The following is a 23,325-nucleotide window of genomic DNA, read 5'->3' on the forward strand; positions in this document are numbered from 1 at the left end:
TAAAACCCCTGGTGGTGTTAGGATAGGGGCTTAAGCTCCACTTGGACTTTGAGTCCTTTGTTTGGCATTATGAATCTACAACATCTGGTATTGTCTATGATGGGCTTTAAACAAATTAATAGAATTGCCCTAACAAATGCTATGGATCCATTATGTCCATAGTAAGATGACATAATGGGCCTCTCAAGCTTGTGAGTGCCCTTTTGAAAAAATAGGAGATGGAGACCCTATTAATCTTACCCACACATAGACAACCCTTTAACGGTGTACAACCTCAACCTTTCTCCAACGGATACAGAGTTAAATATCATTGCATTCTAAGTTCCAGTGTCTGGCACACAATCTTTTCTTCGTGTGCTCAAAAATCTCAACGGCATCATCAATCCGACCAGCTGTCCCTAAAACCTTGATAAGGTAATTGAAAGTTGTTAGGACATATGTGATTCACTTGTTAGGAACATATGTCACTACTTTATGTAATTGTCTAATCCTTTGACAAAACGCACTTTACTTGTATTTGGGTAGATCTAGGATGTATTTAAATAATTCAAAAAACAATGTTTCAAGATAAAGTGTTGAAGACATGTAAGTCTGTCCAAGATTCAAGCTGAAGAAGTGTCAGTCATTAAAGCTTGACAGCTAGCCATCTATCGAGCTTAAGAAGCTGTTCCAGCCTCGTGGCTCGACAGCAGCTCGACATATAGGCATCTGTCAAGGTTTATGAAAAACAAAATTTCAAATCTGTTTTTGTTAGGACATATGTGTTTTCACTTGTTAAGAACATATGTCATTTGTTTATGTAAATTGGCTAACCCTTTGACAAAACGCACTCTACTTGTAATTGCGTAATTCTAGGTGATACTTCAAGAAACAAGGTTTTAAGATTAAGTGTTGAAGTCATCAAGTCTGTCCAAGAAAAATAAGCTGAAGTGCAAATTCATTAAAACTTGACACCTGCTCGATAGCTCCTCGACACCTTACTATCTATCGAGATTTATAAAATCAGATTTTCTGATCTGATTTCTTGGGATCCGTGAATGTGTCTTTGGGCTTTCTTTTCTCCTAACCCTAGACATATAAAAGAATTATTTTAAGAGCCGTCAAATTCTACACAAGTTGCTCAAGCATTGAGCAAACTCTATTCAAGCAATTTGTGATCAAAGACGAAGTTCTTGACCTAGTTCATCTTCTCTGAAGAAGTTGTTGTGTATTTGCACCAAAGGGTTTTGTGACCAAGCATCTTCCTGATCTTCATCGTGTAGGATGAATTGAAGAACTTTGCAGCCAACCTCTACCTCTAAGTTGGTGTTGAAGTCGAGTACTGGGATCCGCGTATTGGTTAATCACGTACTTGGGAGCCATGCATCAAAGGTGGGAACTGTCACTACAGATCAAGTCCAATTGGGTATTGGGGTAAGGGTTCAACTGTAGGTTGCTAAGGTACTTGGGATTCCTTTACTTGTAACCGCTTGATTTGATAATAGTGGAGTTTCAGGAGTGGTGACCTGAAAATCACCTGGTGGGGTTTTTGCCATAAGGGTTTCCCCATTCGTAAACAAATCACCGTGTTATTTAATTTCCTCTGCTTAATTAGTTTATTGGTGATTTGTTTGTACTTCCACGCGTTTGCATGATAAATTAATTAATTAATAACTTGGCTAATTAATTAATTAGTTTAAGGGGTCATTCAGTTTGTGGCCTATCAAGTGGTATCAGAGCAGGCACACTCTGATTAGGTTTTAATATTTGCTATGTTTGATCCATTGACCCCTGTTTGTCATGGATAGAAGACAGTCATTAATTATACCTCCTTTATTTGATGGGACTAACTATGCATACTGGAAAGTACGCATGAGAGATTTTTTGCAGTTCTTAGATGAAAATGCGTGGCAAGCTGTAGAGATTGACTGGACTAAGCCAAAGGCAGCGCCAGCCGATTGGGATGAAGCCAAGATCAAGGCGGCAAACTTCAACAGCAGGGCATTGAATGCGTTGTTCAGTGCGGTCACCAATGAGAAGTTCAAGAAAATATCCTCAACTGAAACTGCTAAGGAGGCATGGACCATCCTCCAAACAACCTGTAAGGGCACAAAGGCTATCAAGGATTCAAAGCTCCAGAGGCTCACAACAAGTTTTGAAGAAATAAAGATGGAAGAGGATAAGTCGTTCGATGAGTTCTATGCCAAGCTCAAAGACATAGTGAACTCAGCCTTCAATCTTGGGGAAACCATCCCTGAACCCAAGATTGTAAGGAAAGTGCTCAGATCTCTACCCGAGAGATTCCATGCGAAGATTACTGCTATAGAGGAATCAAAGGACATTGACAAGATTCCTTTAACTGAGCTGGTTGGAAACTTGCAGACCTACGAGGTAGGATTATCTAGGATTGACAAGTCGGGTAAAGGCAAGAGCATGGCTTTGAAGGCAAAGAGCAGTGACACAGATGAGACTTTAGATGATGAAGATTCCAAGATGAAGTCCTACATTACAAGGCAGTTCAATAAGTTTATGAAGAATTCCAATGGGAGGAGCTTCAACAAGGACCGCAGACAATCCAGTTATTCTCAGTTTAAGAGTCAAGACAAAGGGAAGAAGGATGCTAAGGATGACGGTCAGTACACTATTCCTACAGGACCAAAATGTTTTGGATGTCATGGATTCGGTCACATGAAGCATGAATGCCCTACATATCTCAAGAGCATTGGGAAGAGTAAGGCACTTGCTGCAACCTTGAGTGACACTGAGTTTGAAGATGATTCCGACAATAAGGATGACGGAATCTTAAATGCCTTCACTGCCACAGTCAATTCTACTGAAGGGATTGTTGATGAAGTGGAAGAAGAAGAAGAAGAATTGGTGGATTCTAAGTGTGAGAATATGGATGATCAAGATGATATCCATTCAGCCTATGAGAAACTATACAAGCTCTCTGAGAAGCATGAGAAACTGTATAGGTTGGCCACTAAGAAGCTCTGTAATGTGGAACTCGATCGTGAAGAACTTTCCACAAAGTTTGATGAAGCTAATCAAACGATTGGTGTACTGAGGTTTAAGAACAATTTCTTGGCTGAGAAGACCAAGAAGCTTGAAGTGGAGCTGTTTCAAGTTAGAGCTCAATTGGAGAGAACTTCAAATGCAAAGCTTGATGAGATGCTCAGCAACATTACAACAAAATGTATTTTCAGTGACGAAAAAATAAGTCACTAAAAGTCCAGTTTTTCGTCACCAAGGACCTTTAGTGACGAAATTGGACTTTTAGTGATGAAACTCATTTCGTCACTGTAACCCTGTCACTAAAAGTCCTGGTGACAAAAAATTTCGTCACTAAAAATCCGATTTGATTTTTTTTAAAAAAATTTTAGTGACGAAAACATTTCGTCACTAAATGTTTTTCTCACTAAAAACACTACATTTAGTGACGAAAATATTTCGTCACTAAAAACACTTTAGTTTATCAAATCATATTTAGTGACGAATAATTTTGTCACTAAAACTATGTTCGGGTATATACAGTAACAAAAAAATTCGTCACTAAAACTATTTTTAAGAAAATCTAGGCACATATAGTGACGAAAATATTCATCACTAAAACCATTTCTTACAAAAATTTTCTATATTTAGTGACGAAATTTTCATCACTAAAATAATTTTTTGTTTCTATATTTGTGCCAAAAAAAATTCATCACTAAAATTTATTTTCTTTATTATTTCATGGCTTTGATAGTAACCTGTAATCTGTCATTACATTATTAAAATCTCACATTTAAATAACACATTTATTTCAACAACACATTTATAAAAAAAGATCCATATATTCCACAAGTAAAAAATAGGACAAGTATTCAATTCAAACTCCTTCCATACAATAATTGTTTGCAATACATACAATGACTCTACCTAAATCCTATTTTAGAACTAATGGAAGATGTCCTCATATGTCTTCAAGTAATGCCAAATGTAAATCCCCAAAAAGCCACCAATAAGAAATCTGCACAAATATAAAAACAATACTTCGTTAAAATCGTATAGTAAAAACATTAACTATGTTATAAGAAACATTGCTAACAATGCATTAAGAGTAACCATACCAATAAATTAAAATCACAACTCTTAATATATAAGTTGTAGAAAGCAAATAAAGTACGAACCAAAAATACACAAGTCTATATTAATACTTAAACAAATATACATTGCACACACAAATATACACTCCCAATATGAATTTAAACCACCATATAACACCATGTCTGCTTGCTCCAACACAGCAACCCACCACAAAACCAATCACAAACATCACAACTATAATGCTTATAAGTATTGAAATCAAATAAAGGAATACAATTGCTGCTAATCAACAATACTCATTCACATTTGCAAAAAATGAAAAACACTCCCTTCAATGAATTTAAACCACCTTATAACACCATGCAAGCCACCCGCTTGCTCCGACACAACAACCTACCACAAAATCAATCACAAACATCACAACTATAATGCTTATAAGTATTGAAATCAAATAAAGGAACACAATTGCTACTAATGAACAAGTTTCATTCACACTTACAAGAAATTAAAAACACTCTCAATATATATTTAAACCATCTTATAACACCATGCAAGCCACCCGCTTGCTCCAACACAATAACCCACTACAAAACCAATTTCCAACATTACAAGTATATATAGAGTTTTATAAATTTTTAACTAGAATTTACTTACTTTACTCAAACTAAGTTTACAACTTTCAGAAAAAATCCAAAGTTAACTTGTGTTCTTCACCTTGTTCATCACAATTTCTTCTGCCACAAATGAGAAAGAGAGCTAGAGATAAAAGAAAGATAACTTTTAGTGCACAGTTAAGTAGACCCAAATTTAAAATACATATTATTTATTCTTTTTCCCGTTTCTAAATAGTGGTATAGCTTAGAATTCAATATTGAAAAGATTGAAACCCCACTTCGTGGTATCAAGTCCCCACATTTCCCTTCATTTATATTGCTAGTAACCAGACCCAATCATACCTCAAAAATATTCCTAATGTTTAATTAGTCAACACAAAACATGGAGTTAAGTTGCCAAGGGCCCACACCCAACATTTAATAAGCCTCCCAATGATCTAATGGCTGCAGTCATCAACACATTCTATGTATCAATAGGATTTCACCTGCATGCAACACATAGAACAGTGAAACTTCACCTCTTGATGGAGACAACGCAAGAATTTCAATAAAAAGATGACTTTCAATCTAGAATACCATAGATTCACATAATAAATAATAAGTAGATAATTGTCATAAAATCATTAGAATTAGGTAATAAAGTTTACACCTTCACTTGTACACTACATATATCTAACACTGGTATCAATGTGGAAACCAAACCAAGAGAGTGAGGATCTAGAATCATCCAAACAATAAGAACCATAGAAATCTAAAAGAATTACAGAAATTGATAAGTACGTATATAAGAAACTTTCTCCACAACCATTACACAGTAAATATCAAATACCTAAACTAAACAAAAATGCATATACCCATTACTGCATCAAACAAAAAAAATACCCAAAGGAACTAGAATCATTAAACAAAAAAATTAACATCAAGCATTTAGAATCATTAAACAAAAATTAACAAAAAAATTAACTCATAGTTGAGAAACTCATATTAACATACAAAGCTCATACAAAGCTCACATCAAGTTATATTGAACAATTTAATCAGCAAAAACGCCTCTGGCTTAGCAGGTTGTAATTGCAAACTAAACCAAGAACATAGTTACAGGATTACCATTCTTCACTTGTAATTCATATGCCTCAAAAGAATCGTTGAGTGATTGTTGTCTTCCTAGAAAAATTTGGCGACTTGTGGAAAGTTCCACCTCCATTATGCCATCTTTGAAACTGTTGGTAACGTATTCCAGCACCATCCTCTAATCTTAGAATTCAAGGCATGTGAGAATGTGACACAGTGACAAATGTCAGTTAATGTAAGTCATTGAAGTAAAACCACATGAACTTCAATAATGTATGCTTATAAAATTCTTTTTAAAAATCAAAATAATTCTAAGCCCAAAAAACAAAGAAAATTTAATAAGGATAGTTGACATCATACTGAAGTGAAAACAACGCAAATAAACTTCATAACCCATGTCAACAAAGCAACATAGACTTTTGAATTTTAGTAAAAATCAACCATCATTCACTAAAAAAAACCTCAAGCTAAACTATTATTACATTACAATATATAAAACATTTGCATTTACTGGGGATGTTTTTAACACAACAACATAAAATGTGGTCAGCACCTAGCATCTCAATGATCTCATAGTAACTGTATTGCACTCAGCAATGTTAGACTAAGCGTTGTACTTAATGTTTTTGGACAATGCCTAAGCTCACTTCTCAACAAGCCTTCACCATGAGTATTTCCCTTTTTTCTTTCTTGGTATAATTCAAATACGCATTCATTATAAGCTCAATCAACAAAAACACATACCAAGCATGTACAATGTGGTATATAGCAAGACATATGCTATCCTCTTACTGGGTCTACTCTCACAGACATTTTCACAAACAGTACTAGTGCAAAAAAAATAAATAAAACACTTCAACTTTATAGTTCAACAAGACGCACCAGAAGTATCAGAGGAATCACCAGACCCAATTTGGCCAGTGCCAATGGAGAAGCTGCAACAACTAGTACCATTAATCCAAGGAGATAAAGCACGAATCAGCAATGGTGAGGTGCAAACCATTGCAAGCTAAAGTGTCACGACGGACTGGCGAAAAGCGAATCGGCGACGAAGAGGAGTGAACCATTGCAATCTGAAGCATCGCGACAGACCGACGAGAAGCGAATCGGTGACGGTGAGGCGCGAACTGTTGCGATCTGAAGCGTTGCGACGGACCGGCGAGAAGCGAATTGGCGACGGTGAAGCGCGAACCGTTGCAAGCTGAAGCGTCGCGACGGACTGGCGAGAAGCGAATTGCCGACAGTGAGGCGCGAATCGTAACAATCTGAAGTGTCGCGACGGACCGGTGAGAAGCGAATCGGCAACGGTGAGGCGCGAACCGTTGCGATCTGAAACGTTGCGACGGACCGGCGAGAAGCGAATCGGCGACAGTAAGGATGAATCGATGACGGTAAGGCAACGGTGAGGAGCGAACCGTTGCGAGCTGAAGTGTCGTGACGGACCGACGAGAAGCAAATTAGTGACGGTAAGGATGAATCGATGACGGTAAGGCAACAGTGAGGCGCGAACTGTTGCGAGCTGAAGCGTCGCGAAGGACCAGCAAGAAGCAAATCGGCGACAGTAAGGCACAAACCGTTGTGATCTGAAACGTCGCGACGGACCGGCGAGAAGCGAATTGGCGACGGTAAGGATGAATCGACAACGATAAGGCGACAGTAAGGCAAATCAACAACGATGAGGCGAATCGGCGACGATAGATCAGCGACGATGAGGCGAAGTGTATCGATGACTGGGTTTGGAACTTTTTGTGAGAGAGTGAGAGTCGGGTGAGTGAGGAAGTGAAATAACAAAACAAAAAGGGCTAAATATAATTTTTAGTGTAAAACTTATTGTGACGAAATTTATCTTTCGTCACTATTAGATATCTTTAGCGACGAAAATTAGCTTCATCGCTAGGTACATCCGCTGATTTTTATTATTTTGTTTTTAGTGACGAATTATTTTTGTCACTATTTGTGACATTTAGCAACGAAATAGTTTTCGTCACTAATAGTATTCTTATCAGCACCTTTAGTGACGAAAGTTTTCGTCGCAAAAAACTTAAACTTTTAGTGACTAAATAATTCGTCACTATAGTTGAATTTTTTTTGGCTCCTACATTTTCGTTTGGCGCCTTCAGTTCAACCCAACATATAGCGACGAAATCTATTTTTTGTCGCTAAATGTTACTAATTTTTTTATAAATAGTAACGAAATATAAATTTTGTCACTAAATGGTACTTTTTAGTGACGAAAAAATTTTCCTCACTAAAATTCATCACTGAAAATACATTTTGTTGTAGTGCAATCAGAAATCTGCTTCGGATCGAACAGTCTTAGGGTATGGTCTTTCTTCCTCTAATACTGCTTCTACTAGTACTACTGTTTTTGTTTCTCCTGCTAATAACACTGAAATTGAGAATACTGATGTTAAAACTGAATTAGCTAATGAGAACTTAGACAAAGGTAAATCTATCTTAGGAGCACCCCCTAAGCAAGATAAGAAAGATGCTATAAACCCTAGAGCTAAGAAAGCTAACTCTGAAAAGCCTAAACAAAAGAAGCAGCATCTCTGTCATCATTGTGGAGCTGCCAGTCATACTCAACCAAATTGCTATAAGTGGCTAGCCACTCAACAGAGCAACAGCATGATAGCATCTAGAAGCCAAAATCAGCTTCAATCCTCTCTTGCTCCTCTTGGAGATCTTCTAAAAGCCCTCATGCTCCTTTCAAACTTAAACAGTTTCAATTCTTCCCCGTCACAGCCTGTTCAAGGGTTCAATCAAAGGAAATGTTCTTCCAGGGTGTGGAAGAAAAAGGACTCTAAGTGATTTTATCACTTTCTTCTATCTTCTTGTTTTTGTTTGTTGCACCATTTGTGTGTTTTGCATTTTCTTTGAGTCAGTCTAGTTTTATATTTTGTTTTGATAGCATGTTTTTTATGTGTTTATTTTCAGTTTTGTTTATTTTGTTTTTTATATAAAAAAAATTGAAAAATCAGAAAAATACAAAAACAGTGTGTGTTATGTGTACTTTGGTACTTGTGTACCTTGGATGGCCATTGAAACAAAGTTTCTAAACTTTGTATCTATTGTAACTTAGATGAGCATCTCTATCCACAACTAAGCAAGTGAGCTTTGTGGCTCATATTTGTGATGAGTAAGATTAAGTTATCTCTTGAACTTAACACTCGTATCACTCTTTTTTACGGGTAGAACTAGAAAATCCTAAGAGAAAGGCATAAATAACCATCTCACCACTGTTTCCCTCCAATTATAATATGACACCTGTATGCTTAGGCATAGCAAAAGTGCAGTGTCAAAGACACCCATATACTTCGGCATAGCAAAAGTGCAGTGTCAAATGCTTAACATCTTGGGTATTTCTTTTTTCTCTTTTTATGCCCATGCATGATATGCTTAAAAGAAAATATGCAAAGAAAAATAAAAAGCAAAAAGATAAAAAAATGCTTTAAATATGGTTGCAAGCATGTATTCTAGGAGATGTGGGAGTTATAGGATGGACCTTGAAGGTAATAGTCTCCATCAAACAGTTATGATTGTGTGTGAGTTAAAGTTATTTTCTCATATCTCAGATCGTCATAACATGTATACACATATGCAATCTTGCGATGTTTTTCACACACAACATGCAATATTCTTTACTACTATTGATACATATGCAGGTACAGTGTGATTTGGCCATCACAAGTGCTTACATATGCTAATGTATGCTCACTAATCTGTCTTGACTTATTTTTGAAAAATAAAATTGGTTAGACCTGTTTAGTGTGTGTGTGTGTGTGTTTCTGAGGATCCATGTGCTTAAAATGTTTGATAAGAGATAATTTTGAGAGCTTAATATGTTGATTGGATCATTGGCTGAGGTGTATGTTGGATTGCATTCATGTCTGTGTTTTTCTCTTCTCGAAAAACTGCTTTTAAAAGCAGGCTCGACACCTTCTTGATACTTTGTTATCTGTTGAGCTTCTCAAGCCTTTTTTTTTTCGCAATCTCAACACCTCCTCGACACCTGGTGGATCAATCAAGAAAGTTCTTGCCTCCTCGATACCTTTTCGATACCTTGTGAATCGATCGAGATTTTGTTCCTTGAAAGTGTTTCTTGTTCCTCGACACCTTCAGCTGTCGAAGGCCATTTTTCTCGACACCTACCTCGACAGATTCCTCGATACCTCTCGACACCTCAGCTGTCGAGATTTACTGATACTCCTATATAAGCTGCTGTCGCGATTATGGTTTCATTTTCTCGATCTCTCTCGACCTATCCGTGGTTGTTCATCTCCCAAACTCCTTTTTCTCACTCAAAATCTTCAACCCACGTGATTTTTGGCCCTTCCTTGCTTCAAATCACTTGGTATGATCTCTTTTTCCTTCTTTATTCATGCATTTCATGTTTTGAATCTTAGGTTTTGGGGTTTTTGAAAATTTTTGGGGTTTTTCAAAATTGATGAGTTTTTCTTGAAATTTTAGGTTGGGTTTTCACTTAAATGTGTTCAAAATGTCATACATTGCATTTCATGTGCATTAGAATGGTATTTTCATGCATTTAGATGTGTGTTCTATGCTTGTGTGCTGGTAGGATTCGATTAGGCTGAGTCCATGATGCTTTTTACTTTGCATGTCACATGTTCATGCATTCACCATACATACGTACTCATTGTTCAATATATTTGATATATGTGAACTGTTTTAGGACTTTTCTAATTGTCTCCTTCTCTCTCTCTTTCTCATTCTATTTACGTTAGTAGTGTTTATGGCACCTAAGCGTAAATCCACTCCGGCTCGAAACCCTCTGCGTTCTGGAGCTTTTTCCTCTTTTGATTCTGCTCCTCTTAATCTTTGGTTCCGTGATGAGGATGCCCACAAGGCATTTTCGGAGAACTTTTCTAAACGAGGTGTTCATTCGGAATGCCAAGTCATTTTGGCAGACTTTGCCGACACTCTCTGTCATTCACAATAGGGGATGGGAGTCACTGTGTGACGTCCTGGTCACATGTCTTCTCGTGATTATTTAGGAGTTTTACTCTAACATGCACGGGATTGATCATTCAGTACCTCTCTTTTTTACTTGCGTTCGAGGTACGCGCATCCCTATCACACCGCAACCAGTTGCGGATGTGCTTCGGGTCCCTAGGATAGAGTTTCCTAACTATCCTTCTTGTGAGCGTCTGAAGACTGTGTCTAAAGATGAGCTCATTTCCGCTTTTTGTGAGCACCCCGCTGATTGGGGTGAGCATTAGTATACATCATGTAGACCTTTTGCTAAAGGTCCTAGATTCTTAAACATGGTGATGACTTTTGTACTTCATCCACTCTCTCACTACAACTCCATCACAGAGCCTCGTGCTCGATTTTTATTATCTCTTCTTGAGCATCTTACTATAGATTTTTCTTCTCATTTCATTCTTTCTATCATTGATGTTCATTTAGATTCGGTGTCCCGTGATAAGCTCATCTTTCCCTCCGCTATCACGAGGATCTTACGCCATTTTTCTATCCCTTTTCTTGTGTCCGACCACTTCACACACATTTGTGCCATAGATGCTGCTACCGTAAAATGTAGTGAGGCTCAGTTTAGGTCTAGACAACTGGATTCCACTCCTCCCTCCCGTTCAGCTACATCCAGATCTGCTCCATCTACATATGCTCCTTCTTCCTCTATGGGCGATGTATCTCTCGGAGACATCATAGCGCAGTTACAGCGAATGGATGCTCACCTCGATACATTCTCCACTGAGTTGTATCAGGTGAATGTTCATGTTGGTCGTATTACACGACGGCAGGCGACCATGGGTGGTTTTGCTCCTGAGGCTACTCCTTCACCACCTCCTCCAGCTGCTTCTGATTTTGAGGATGATGATGACGAGGACAATGATGCTTCAGATGACGATGATGGAGATGCTAGCTCTACTGATGAGATGTCTATTTGACACTCTACACTTTGTCACTCGTGACAAAAAGGGGAAGTAATTTTGGGGATATGAGAGTAGTCATCTTAGGGGGAGAGTTAGTATAGGACATTTTTGATAGGGGGAGTGTTGATTTTTTGAGGGATGTAGTGAGGTTATGATGTATCTTTTCTTTTCTATTCTTTTTAGATACATTGATCTTGTATATGAGGTCTTATGACTAGTTTTTACATACATTGTATTTATTTTCTCTATATATGTGGATGTATGTTTCTTTTACCTATCTCGTCATGTGTTGTTTCTTCTCTATCTCTACACATATGTCCTTTATAATTGTATGCAATCTATTATTTCTGTTTCACACAAGATACCTTAATGAGTTTTGTTTAAAGTGTTTCAGAAATACAGGTTGTCAAAGTTTACTTGCCATAAACTCTTTTATTGCAAAGTTTTTCAAGGGTTTGTGATAGGATAGATTTTATTGTATTCAACGAGTGAGTATAAGTTGAGTAATTTATGACTTCTCTCATATGTTCATTTGCTTGTTGTGGTTTTGTCATGGATTGCCAAAGAGGGAGATTGTTAAGACATATGTGTTTTCACTTGTTAAGAACATATGTCATTTGTTTATGTAAATTGGCTAATCCTTTGACAAAACGCACTCTACTTGTAATTGGGTAGTTCTAGGTGTGTTTAATACTTCAAGAAATAAGGTTTCAAGATCAAGTGTTAAAGTCATCAAGTCTGTCCAAGAAAAACAAGCTGAAGTGCAAATTCATTAAAGTTCGACACCTGCTCAATAGCTCCTCGACACCTTGCTATCTGTCGAGATTTATAAAATCAGATTTTCTGATCTGATTTCTTGGGATCCGTGAATGTGTCTTTGGGCTTTCTTTTCTCCTAACCCTAGACATATAAAAGGATTATTTTAAGAGTCGTTAAATTGTACACAAGTTGCACAAGTATTGAGCAAACTCTGTTCAAGCAATTTGTGATCAAAGACGAAGTTCTTGACCTAATTCATCTTCTCTAAAGAAGTTGCTGTGTATTTGCACCAAAGGGTTTTGTGATCAATTATCTTCCTGATCTTCATCGTGTAGGATAAACTGAAGAACTTTGCAGCCAACCTCTCCCTCTAAGTTGGTGTTGAAGTCGCGTACTAGGATCCGTGCATTGGTTAGTCACGTACTTGGGAGCCGTGCATCAAAGGTGGGGAACTGTCACTACAGATCAAGTCCAATTGGGTATTGGGGTAAGGGTTCAACTGTATGTTGGTAAGGTACTTGAGATTTCTTTACTTGTAACTGCTTAATTTGATAATAGTGGAGTTTCGGGAGTGGTGACCTGAAAATCACCCGGTGGGGTTTTTGCCGTAAGGGTTTTCCCCATTCATAAACAAATCACCGTGTTATTTAATATCCTCTGCTTAATTAGTTTATTGGTGATTTGTTTGTACTTCCATGCATTTGCATGATAAATTAATTAATTAATAACTTGGCTAATTAATTAATTGATTTAATCACAAGGGGTCATTCAGTTTGTGGCCTATCAATTTTGACTCCAATCCGTGATTATGTGTTTGAACTTTCGTTTCTCACAACCCTAGACATATAAAATGATTATTTTAAAGGCCGTCAAAGAGGATACAAGTTGCACAAGTGTTTAGCAAAGTTTGTTTAAGCAAATTGTGATCGAAGACAAAGTTTTGCCCTCGTTCATCATTCTTGTGTAGAAGTTGCTGTGTTTATGCACCGTAGAATTTTGTAACTAAGCATCTTCTTGATCTTCATTGTGGATGAACTGAAAAACTTTGCAGCCAACAACCTTCTCTAGTTGGTGATTGAAGTCGCATATTGGGATCTACGCAATTGGTTAGTCACTGTTGAGATACAAAATTTCATAACAAAGCCATTCTATAAAAAATAAAGAAGGCCCAATTCGTACAGTAAGAAGAATTGACATCAAGGCCCTATGTATGTTCAGATTTCCAGCAAAAAAGGCCATTAAAAAGTCTAGCAAATTCCGGTGAAAGAACTGGGCCGAGATCCCCAGAGGTTCGGGATCCTCGGGACGTGCAGCACAACTAAAGTGGGATTGAAGTAGGTTCAAAAGAGGGATAAAAGACAACGAGCATGCAGGTCTCATGCGCCCAGACATACAGTGGGATCAGAAAGTACGAAGTAAAATGCAAGAGCTGTGCCTCAAGGAACCAACAATGAGAAAACCATAAAAAAAGAGGTAACTGGAAGGAACTTTCAACCCAGTAGTAAAAGATTCCAACTATTTGAGGAAAATGACAAGGATGGAGTGCAACCAAAAACTGAAAAAGTGGAAGAAAAGGCCAAATAGTTGAAGATTAGCGAACATAGGGAACCTTGAAATGGAAAACTAGCTAGGGGCTTTCCGCTTGGTCGCACCAAAAGGAAGAAATTATAAGAAAAAAGGAAACGACCAGCCCCTGAGTAAACTGACACAGTACGAGCTCTGAGGGGCAAAAGAGAGAAATCACTGGTAACCCAGAGCTCAAGAGTTGCACTATAAAAAGAGGGAAGTAGCCAACATTAAGGGGCATGATGATGCAGAATAGAAAAACCAAAAGGGAATCGTTAAGATAACTCTGTAAAACTCAAGAAAAACAGAGGAATATCTCCCGGTATCCCCGAGAATAGCTACTATAGCACATACTCGGATTCAAAAGTATTCAAACTTTACAAGTCTTAGAGGCTTAGATAGCCATCTAAGTCTTAGAGGCTTAGAACTTTTGAGCTTATTTGGACCTTGTATCACGTCTTAGTAAGCATATTGTAATCCATAATCAAGAAAAATAATAAAATACCTCATATTGATTTGAGGATCTCTAACAATTATTTCGTGTATTTCTTTATTACATTGTCTTCATTTACTGTTTCTTGCTAAAATCCTTCTCACCTAACTATCTTGGAAGACAAAACCCAAGCAAAGCCACTCGGACTTGAGTTCCAAATCTCACAAGTCTTGTGCAAAAGCACTAAGTCTGTGAAAATTGGGGTCAGGATCCTTGTGGCAGAATCATTCTCATGAAACTCATTTACATATATGTATATGTATTAAAATGTATATCCTAATCTAAGAAACTAACAATTATTTGAAGATATATGTAGTGTGTTTTTTATATAGCACCCATAGAGGTAAAGGAAAAGGACAAAACTCTATTGCATAATAAACATGGAAAAGATCATATAGTTCAGAGAATCAGAGCATTCTAGGTTCTTACAGGCCTAATACGCCTCGGGGTCCCCCGACAGTATGCCCAGGATCTCATGACAGTACGCCCCGGGGTACCAAGAGGAATTGCATTTTTTATCTTGAGGAGCTTTATGTGACTTACGCATAACTTGATTCATAATCAGCCCCATTTAGCTGCGGTGAACTAAACCCAGTCCACCGAAACAACAAGTATTTAGGCCTGGGATCCTTGTCTTTACTTGGGCCTGTGTGCTAAGAAAAAAAGCACTCTCATAGTCACGTACTGGGAGCTGTGCATCAAAATGAGAAATTGTCACTACAAAACAAGTCCAATTGGGTATTGGGGTAAAGGTTCAACTGTAAGTTGGTATAAGGTACTGAGATTCCTTTACTTGTAACCACTTGTTGTGATAATAGTGGAGTTTCGGGAGTGGTGACCTTAAAATCACCCGATAAAGTTTTTGCTGTGTAGGTTTTCCCCATTTGTAAACAAAGTGTCAATTTATTTTCCGCTGCATACTTAGTTTAATTGGTGATTTGTTTGTACTACCATACATTTGCATGTTAATTTGATTAATTAATTAAACTTGGCTAATTAATCAATTAATTCATCACAAGGAATCAATTCGTTTTTGGCCTATCAAAAGTCAAGCAATCAAGACTAAACCCATCCACTAACATTGCTTTTCAAAACACTCTCAACTTCACTAACTCTACCCAATTTTGACCACCCACCAATAACAATATTATATGTTCGTTTGGGAACAGTTTCTTTAGCTTTTTGTTGAAAGTGTGCTAAATTATACATATACCTTGAAAATTTTTAAAAAGTAAAAAAAAAAAAAAAAAAAAAAAAAAAAAAAAAAAGGAAAAAAATATAGTTTTAAAAAATTGTACATAAAAACTAAAAGCTGAAACTGAAGTCTAGTGTCATAACATCAAATGGTATCTTCCCTTTAACTGAATTCAAAAACGAATTTGCACCATTGACATGGGAACACTAACACATACATTGTAAAAACACATTCAAACACTCTATATCACATTTCATCCCAAACTCTTCTACATTTCCAAACATTTGTATTGCCTTCGACACTTGATGAGCCCTAACAAAACTGTCCAATACAATTGATAGAGTCTCTAAATCAAGGCTCATGCTTGTCATGCAATATTTCCATCACAAACTTAAAGAATTCTCTTCTTCCTAATGCTTTAATAATCACACTGTAACTATTAACGTCCTTAGTTATCGTTGGGTTCTTAATCGCCCAATTGAAAAACATGACCATTACTTCACTACCTAAATTCCCATTGTTCGCTACATCGGCAACAACACCAAGACTCAATTCAACACCAACATTCATTGAAGCCTGCTCAATTGCAGTTTTACCCTTCAGTTTTTGGAGGAAAACCCCTTGTAATTTCTCTTCGGGCAATAAAAACCCATCAACTACTCTAAATTTAACTACTTGTTTGATGGGATTTTCAAAATATCTAAATGGGTTTGGTGCTGAAGAGCTACGAGGGATTGGTAAAAGGTGAGAAAGTTGGTCAAGAACAAAACGTTCCTTGGGATTTATTTTGTTCTTGATGTGAATCGGTGATGGCTGGTCATCTAGAGTTGAAAATGGAAATGGAAAAAATGAAGTTGGTGAAGAGAGATAGTGGGAATTGTACCTAGTTCTGTTGAAGTGCTCGAGAAACCCAATAAATCGTCAGGATTGAAATGCTATGAAAAGTCCTTCGAAAGCTATGACGGTCTGAGGAGAAGCGAGGCATATGTTATGAAAAAAAAAATGCACAAAATTTTGCAATTTATTACTTGGGAGCTTTGCGTACCTTTTTCCTCAAAAATATTAAGCTAAAATGCAAATTTCTTTTTCTTTTTCTTTTTTCAGATTTCTAATTTTGTTTTAGTTCATTTCAGTCATCTAAATTTTAAATTTATTCTTTTTACCATGATTTTTAGTGGAGTTATGGCATGTCTTTGTGTTAGAACTTCATTCCCTCTTCCTTGTGTATGTGTTTTTTCTCACCCAAAAAAAAAAAGTTTCAAATTTATTCAATTAAGCTACTTTCATCAACTTTTTGTTAATGTTGAGGTTAATTGTCTAAATTTTTAATTTTGTTCTTCAAATTTTTTTTTAATTTAAAAAAGTCAAACAATGATTGAAAAATATTTTTCAATTCTTTTTTTTTTTAATTTAACATAAATTGACTGAGAGTAAGAGAGTCATTGATTGAATAAACGTGGAACTTAAATGTGTGAAGTGAATGAAAGCAAAGTTATAGAACTGAAATGAATAATGTTAATACTTAGAAGAAGGATTTTGCATTTTAGCCAAAATATTATTTAGGAGCTTTAAAATATAGTGCATTGGGCTTCATACCAAATATTTTTTATTCTTTTGAACAAGTACTCATGTGCGAAGAAGGTTGTATTGTCTTTTACAGCATGTTGGTTCAATGGAAAATACTTTTCAACTATAGTGTGGGTAGTGGAAAACAATTTCTGGTTAACCAATATTTAATTTTCATCACCCCAAACATTCATAAATGGAGAAAAAAAATTTCGAATTTTAATTTCCATCAAACCAAACATTGCTTATTAGTGTTGGGCTTGTCATCGGCTTTTGCTTTTCCTCTTTGGTCTACAATCTCCAAACGGGCTTTTCAACCGTGTTTCTCTTTTTCTTTTTTTGTATTTTTTTTTTAATTTAATTGAATTGCATAAAGGCATGATAATTAAGTAGAGAAAGCTTATGGACACAATATTTTCACAATACCTTTATTTTTAGCTGTGGTGGNAATCATTTTCTTCTCTTCGGACACACCGTAATCTTTAAATAGGGCCTAGGCCCAATACATAAATATTGGGCTTTTACCCCCACAATAGCCCCTTAAAATTTTAATTTTTCCCTCGCATCCGAGGAGAAAAAATAGGATTTTGATTTGTCACGAAATAAAAGCTTAAAGCACAAAAATACCTGAGTTTACACATGTGTGAGCATAGATTTAGGCGCTTTATCATTGTTGCTGACGTTTCGGTATTTACAAAGCGCTATTAATTACCCCAGGCGGTGTTCTGTCTGTTGCATCCAACGATGGACCATTGATCCAACGGATGATGTTTTTCCTCAAGATTTGGGCGGGATAACTCCCACCCACTTTCTGGCCCCTATATAAAGCCTCAAAAAAGACTTTCTATCTTTTACTTTGCGATCTCTTACTCTCCAGCGAACCCAAACGTTCAAGTTCATCAAGTTTTTCAAATCATTCATCTCATTTCTGTAAGAATCCATGCAAATCCTTCCAAGGATTTAAGGATCATTTCCCAACCTAGTTTGTGTAAGTTTTAATCTCCTCGAACACTTCATCTTCTTCTCGACCAATGTTCTCGGCCCTCAAACTCTCATTTCCCAGTTATTATTCTCTGCGTCTCCCTCTATTTAACCAAAAATGGGTAGATTTCAGTATCTTGTTGATAGTCCTGCCCTAATAGAGATATTTAAGGAAACGTACGGCATACCACAGGGCGTAAACCTAAGGTATTGTCCCCCAGAAAGGATATTATTGGACCGAAGAGAGGGAGAAGTCGTAATCCCTATGATAGCATTCATAGAAAGAGGAATGACTCTCCCTATGGGTTCTGTTACCAAAAATTATCTTCATAACCATAGGCTTTCTCCTGATCAGTGCACACCTAATTTCTTTAGGATCCTAGGAGCGATTGACGCTTTGAATCGTCATTTAAGACTAGGACTCACCTGGCTTGACGTAGTACACATGTACGAATGTCATAGCCAAAAGGGAGCGGGATATTATCTTAAATCCCGATCCAACATTATTCGGCTCGTTTCTTGCCTTCCCAAGTCTAACAAAGGGATGAAAGATGACTATCTGATTATCTCGGGCGCGTGGCATGACGGTCTTCATTGCCCAATCCAACCAAGAGAGCCAGGTGGGGCATCCTAGATTTAGGTTTCATAGATTTAGAACCTTCATTTTTTAACAATTTTTCTTCTCTTTGTATCAGTATTTTCAAGTCTCTGACTAAATTCTATTGTGGTGTTAACAGATAAAGAACACATTACTCCTTGGCTGAGCCTCACTGAACGTCGCCGCGCTTAATTACTTACTAAGATCATAAATTTTTGTAAGCAAAGAAGGGCAACTCCAAGCCGTTCCTCTTATTCTTGGTTTCACGCCAAAATTAAGTCATTTTCAGCCGGTCGGCAACGCTATAACACAAGGAGACTATCGGATTAATCGAATAGATGTCTCTCGGCGCCATTTTCTAGCACCATTCGATCGTGCCCCCGTGCCACATCCAAATCTGCAGGATATACCATTGCTCATCCAGCCAGCTCAGCAGGTTCCCCTCGAACCAGTAGCAGTAGGTGAATGAGTTGCTTCCTCGACTTTTTCACTTGATGAGCAAATTGATAAGTTTAAATTTGAAGGAGAGGCTTCAGGAGGGGTTCAAGTGATACAAGTTTCGGACGCCGAGGAGGAAGCTAACAGGCAGTCTAGCGTTCGCCCTCCTGTTTTGATAACTGCTCTTCTAGATGATTCCTCGGAAGAAGAGGAAATGGCAAGCCTAAAGGACCTAATGAAGGCCAGGGCCAAAGGACCTGGGACTAAAGGAACTGGCTCGTCTCAACCAGCCGTTAATCTTCCTCCACCAACTCCTCAGGTCCCTTCAGACCTTGGCCTATAGCCATTACCAAATCTGAAGAAGAAAAGACCCATGACAAACACTGAAGAAGTGGAGGTAATGCCTCCAAAAGGGCCTAAGCAATAGAAGGTGGTCAAAGACCATCGTAGCAAAAGAGCCTCGTCTATCAAATGCCGATAAGACAATCTCGTTGCTGAGGTACGACGGGTGAAACGCACCTGGTGTCCCAGGTTGGAATTGGATGGTGCTCATTTCCCCTGGTATATCTTTATAAGAAATTATCAAGGGGGAAGGCCAGGTCTCATCATTGAAGCTCTGGAACAGCCACTCCTACTACCTAAAGATATGGAGGATTACAGGCGCTTCAGCCAACAAGAACTCTTCCTGTCCCTTAAGAGGGATCTAGCCATGGTAAGTAAATTGATCCACTTCAATTGAGGTGTTGATCTTTTTTATTTGACTCTTTTCTTTGCTTTATATTGAAATTTTTCATTCTACTATGTAGATTACCCAACAAGTATATGTGACCGAGGAATGGAACAAAAAGGCTTATACTGAAGTCCAGACGGAGGTCTATTCTCGGTCAGAGGTAGAAAATTTTTTGGGTAATATGAAAGAAGATTATTCTCGGCTGTCCGAGCAGCTGAAAGAAATAACCAGTCAAAGGGATAATCTTGATGCTGGCCTAAGGACTGCTGAAAAGCAGGTCGAAGATCAAGGCAAACAGTTGCGCATGACTGAGATCAATCTGGAGGAGGAGAGAGAATCGGTCAAAGGCCTTCGTGCTGAGCTTCAGCAAGCCAAGGAAACTGCCCGATTGGCCCAGGAAGCTACTCAATTGGCCAAGGAGGCAGTTGAGGCTGAAAAGCAAGCTACATATAAGCTAGGGGTGGAGAAGACTCAAGTCAAACTCACAGAGGAGTTCTCCATAGTCTGTAGAGACTATTGTGACATAACTTGGGGTAAGGCCCTAGATGCTGCTGGAGTCTCTACAGATTCTAATTTGAGGCAGCCTGGGAGCATTTACTACGATCTTGATATTCGTGAACTCCTAGGCTCTGATTCCTTTCCCCCCATGCAGCCCTCGGAGGCCTCTGAGCAGCTTTTGGTCGGCCAGATCCCCCCTGCTCCTACTGAAGCTACCAAAGAGTCTGGTCAGGCTAGTGATACAAGTAAGCAATCTGAGGATGCTCAGGAAAAGAGTAAAGATCTGGAGAAGAAGAAAACTCCTCCTGAACTTAAAGATCAAGCCCCAGACGCTGCTGCTGCCCAGCTTAGCCAGATTGTTGACTCCTCGGCCGCCTAGACGAAGACTTAAGTATTTAGGAATTTTATTCCATAATTGTATTAGCTTAGTTTTTTTTTTTTTTTTTTTTTGTAAGAGATTGAAAAGTACTTTCTTTTGATTAATGAAATAGTTTTTCTTTTACTTTTAGTGTCTTCATTGCACGTATTATGAGTTTTATTTATTATTGCAAATAACTATGACTTACCACCATTGTAACATTGGCAGACTTAACAATGATATCATGCTAATGGTGCAAACAACTTAATCAAATACTGATGAAAGTAGGTCATATAAGAGTTATTAACAAACAATGGAAGCAATGAATGATGTAAAGGTCTTACAGGTTTTCTCGAATACTGACAAAGAATACTATTGAGCATTGATTTTGAATTAAGTGCATGGCTGGAGAGATCTATCATAAGTTAGAGTTTACTCAAATACTTACGAGAATTTCAAGCAAGATGTGTGTTAAATTTAAACATTAATAATGAAGATATGAAGATGTTAATTAACCCATATCATCTGATCCAAGGATTTCAGGCATGATTGGATTTGCTTTTAAATGCCTAGGAGAATCGTAAACGAGTGTTAACTAACCCAAATCATCTGGTCTGAGGACTTCAGGCATGATTGGATTTAAGTTTAAACACTTAGGAGAATCGTAAACGAGTGTTAACTAACCCAAATCATCTGGTTCGAGAACTTCAGGCATGATTGGATTTAAGTTTAAACACTTAAGAGAATCGTAAACGAATGTTAACTAACCCAAATCATCTGGTCTGAGGACTTCAAGCATGATTGGATTTAAGCTTAAACACTTAGGAGAATTATAAACGAGTATTAACTAATCCATATCATCTGGTCCGAGGACTTCAGGCATGATTGGTTTTAAGTTTAAACACTTAGGAGAATTGTAAACGAGTGTTAACTAACCCAAATCATCTGGTCCGAGGACTTCAGGCATGATTGGATTTAAGTTTAAACACTTAAGAGAATCGTAAACAAGTGTTAACTAATCCATATCATCTAGTCCGAGGACTTCAGGCATTATTGGATTTAAGTTTAAACACTTAGGAGAATCGTAAACGAGTGTTAACTAATCCATATCATCTAGTCCGAGGACTTCAGGCATGATTGGTTTTAAGTTTAAGCACTTAGGAGAATCGTAAACGAGTATTAACTAACCCAAATCATTTGGTCCGAGGACTTCAAGCATGATTGGATATAAGTTTAAACACTTGTCCAAAAACTTTATATAACAAATTGGCATATCGATTAAAGAAAAGATTCAATTAATAATAGTACATTTTGATGTTGTTTACATTCCAAGGGCGTGGTATTACATGACTATCTAAGTCTTCCAAGAAATACGCCCCAATCCTAACCCCTGAGGTAATACGATATGACCCTTCCCAATTGAGTCCTAACTTTCCCCAAGCTGGGTTCTTTGCAGTGCCTACAACTTTCTTGAGCATCAAATCACCAAGTTCTAGAGGCCTTAACTTTACGTTGGCATCATAGCCCTGCTTGAGCTTTTGTTGGTAATGTGCTAATCGAACCATTGCATTTTCCCTCATTTCCTCAATCAGATCCAAACTCTTCTCTAGCTGCCCACTGTTACTGGTAGGACTGAACGAACTAGTCCTCAATGTTGGGAACCCAGTCTCTAAAGGTATGACAGCTTCAGCTCCATAGGTCATTGAAAAGGGGGTTTCTCCAGTAGACCTATGAGGCGTAGTTCTGTATGTCCAAAGTACGTGTGGCAATTCTTCCACCCATTTACCCTTCGCTCTGTCTAGTCTCTTCTTTAATTCATTTACTATAACCTTGTTAGCAGCTTCTGCTTGCCCATTCCCTTGGGGATAAGCAGGTGTAGAGTATCTGTTCATGATTCCCAATTCGCTACAGTGATTCCTGAATGCTTTGCTATCAAATTGAAGGCCATTGTCCGAGATGAAGGTATGAGGAATCCTAAACTGAGTGACAATATTTTTTCAAACAAATTTCTTCACATCTATATCCCTGATGTTGGCTAAAGGTTCAGCTTCAACCCATTTGGTGAAATAATCTGTGCCGACCAGAAGGTACTTCTTATTTCCTGCAACCTTAAGGAATGGACCCACGATATCTAAGCCCCATTAAGTGAAAGGCCATGGGCTGGATAGTGGATTAAGGTTCCACCTGGTTGATGTATGTTTGGGACAAACTGCTGACATTAATCGCATTTCTTAACATACTCATGAGCCTCCTTCTGCATATTTGGCCACCAATAGCCTTGAGTAATGGCTTTGTGAGCTAAGGATCTATCCCGGTATGGCTCCACAGATTCCTTCGTGCAACTCTTCAAGGAGTGATTCGGCTACTTCAGGATGCATGCACAGCAAGTACGACCCTAAATAGGAGCGTTTGTATAATTTCTGGTTCTCGAATAGCCAAAATCTAGTTGCCTTCCTCCGAATTTTGTCAACTTCCAAC

The 23,325-nt window shown here is 37.8% G+C and overlaps 1 pseudogene; it reads right to left on the bottom strand.

Moving 5' to 3' along the window:
• Nucleotides 1–236: 236 nt before the first annotated feature.
• LOC136070747 (putative pentatricopeptide repeat-containing protein At5g43820) lies at nt 237–18,808 on the bottom strand (annotated as a pseudogene).
• Between the last annotated feature and the right edge of the window lie 4,517 nt (nt 18,809–23,325).

The sequence above is a fragment of the Quercus suber genome, unplaced genomic scaffold (assembly GCF_002906115.3).
Source record: "Quercus suber isolate HL8 unplaced genomic scaffold, Cork oak 2.0 scaffold_257, whole genome shotgun sequence".
NCBI classification, from domain to species: domain Eukaryota; kingdom Viridiplantae; phylum Streptophyta; class Magnoliopsida; order Fagales; family Fagaceae; genus Quercus; species Quercus suber.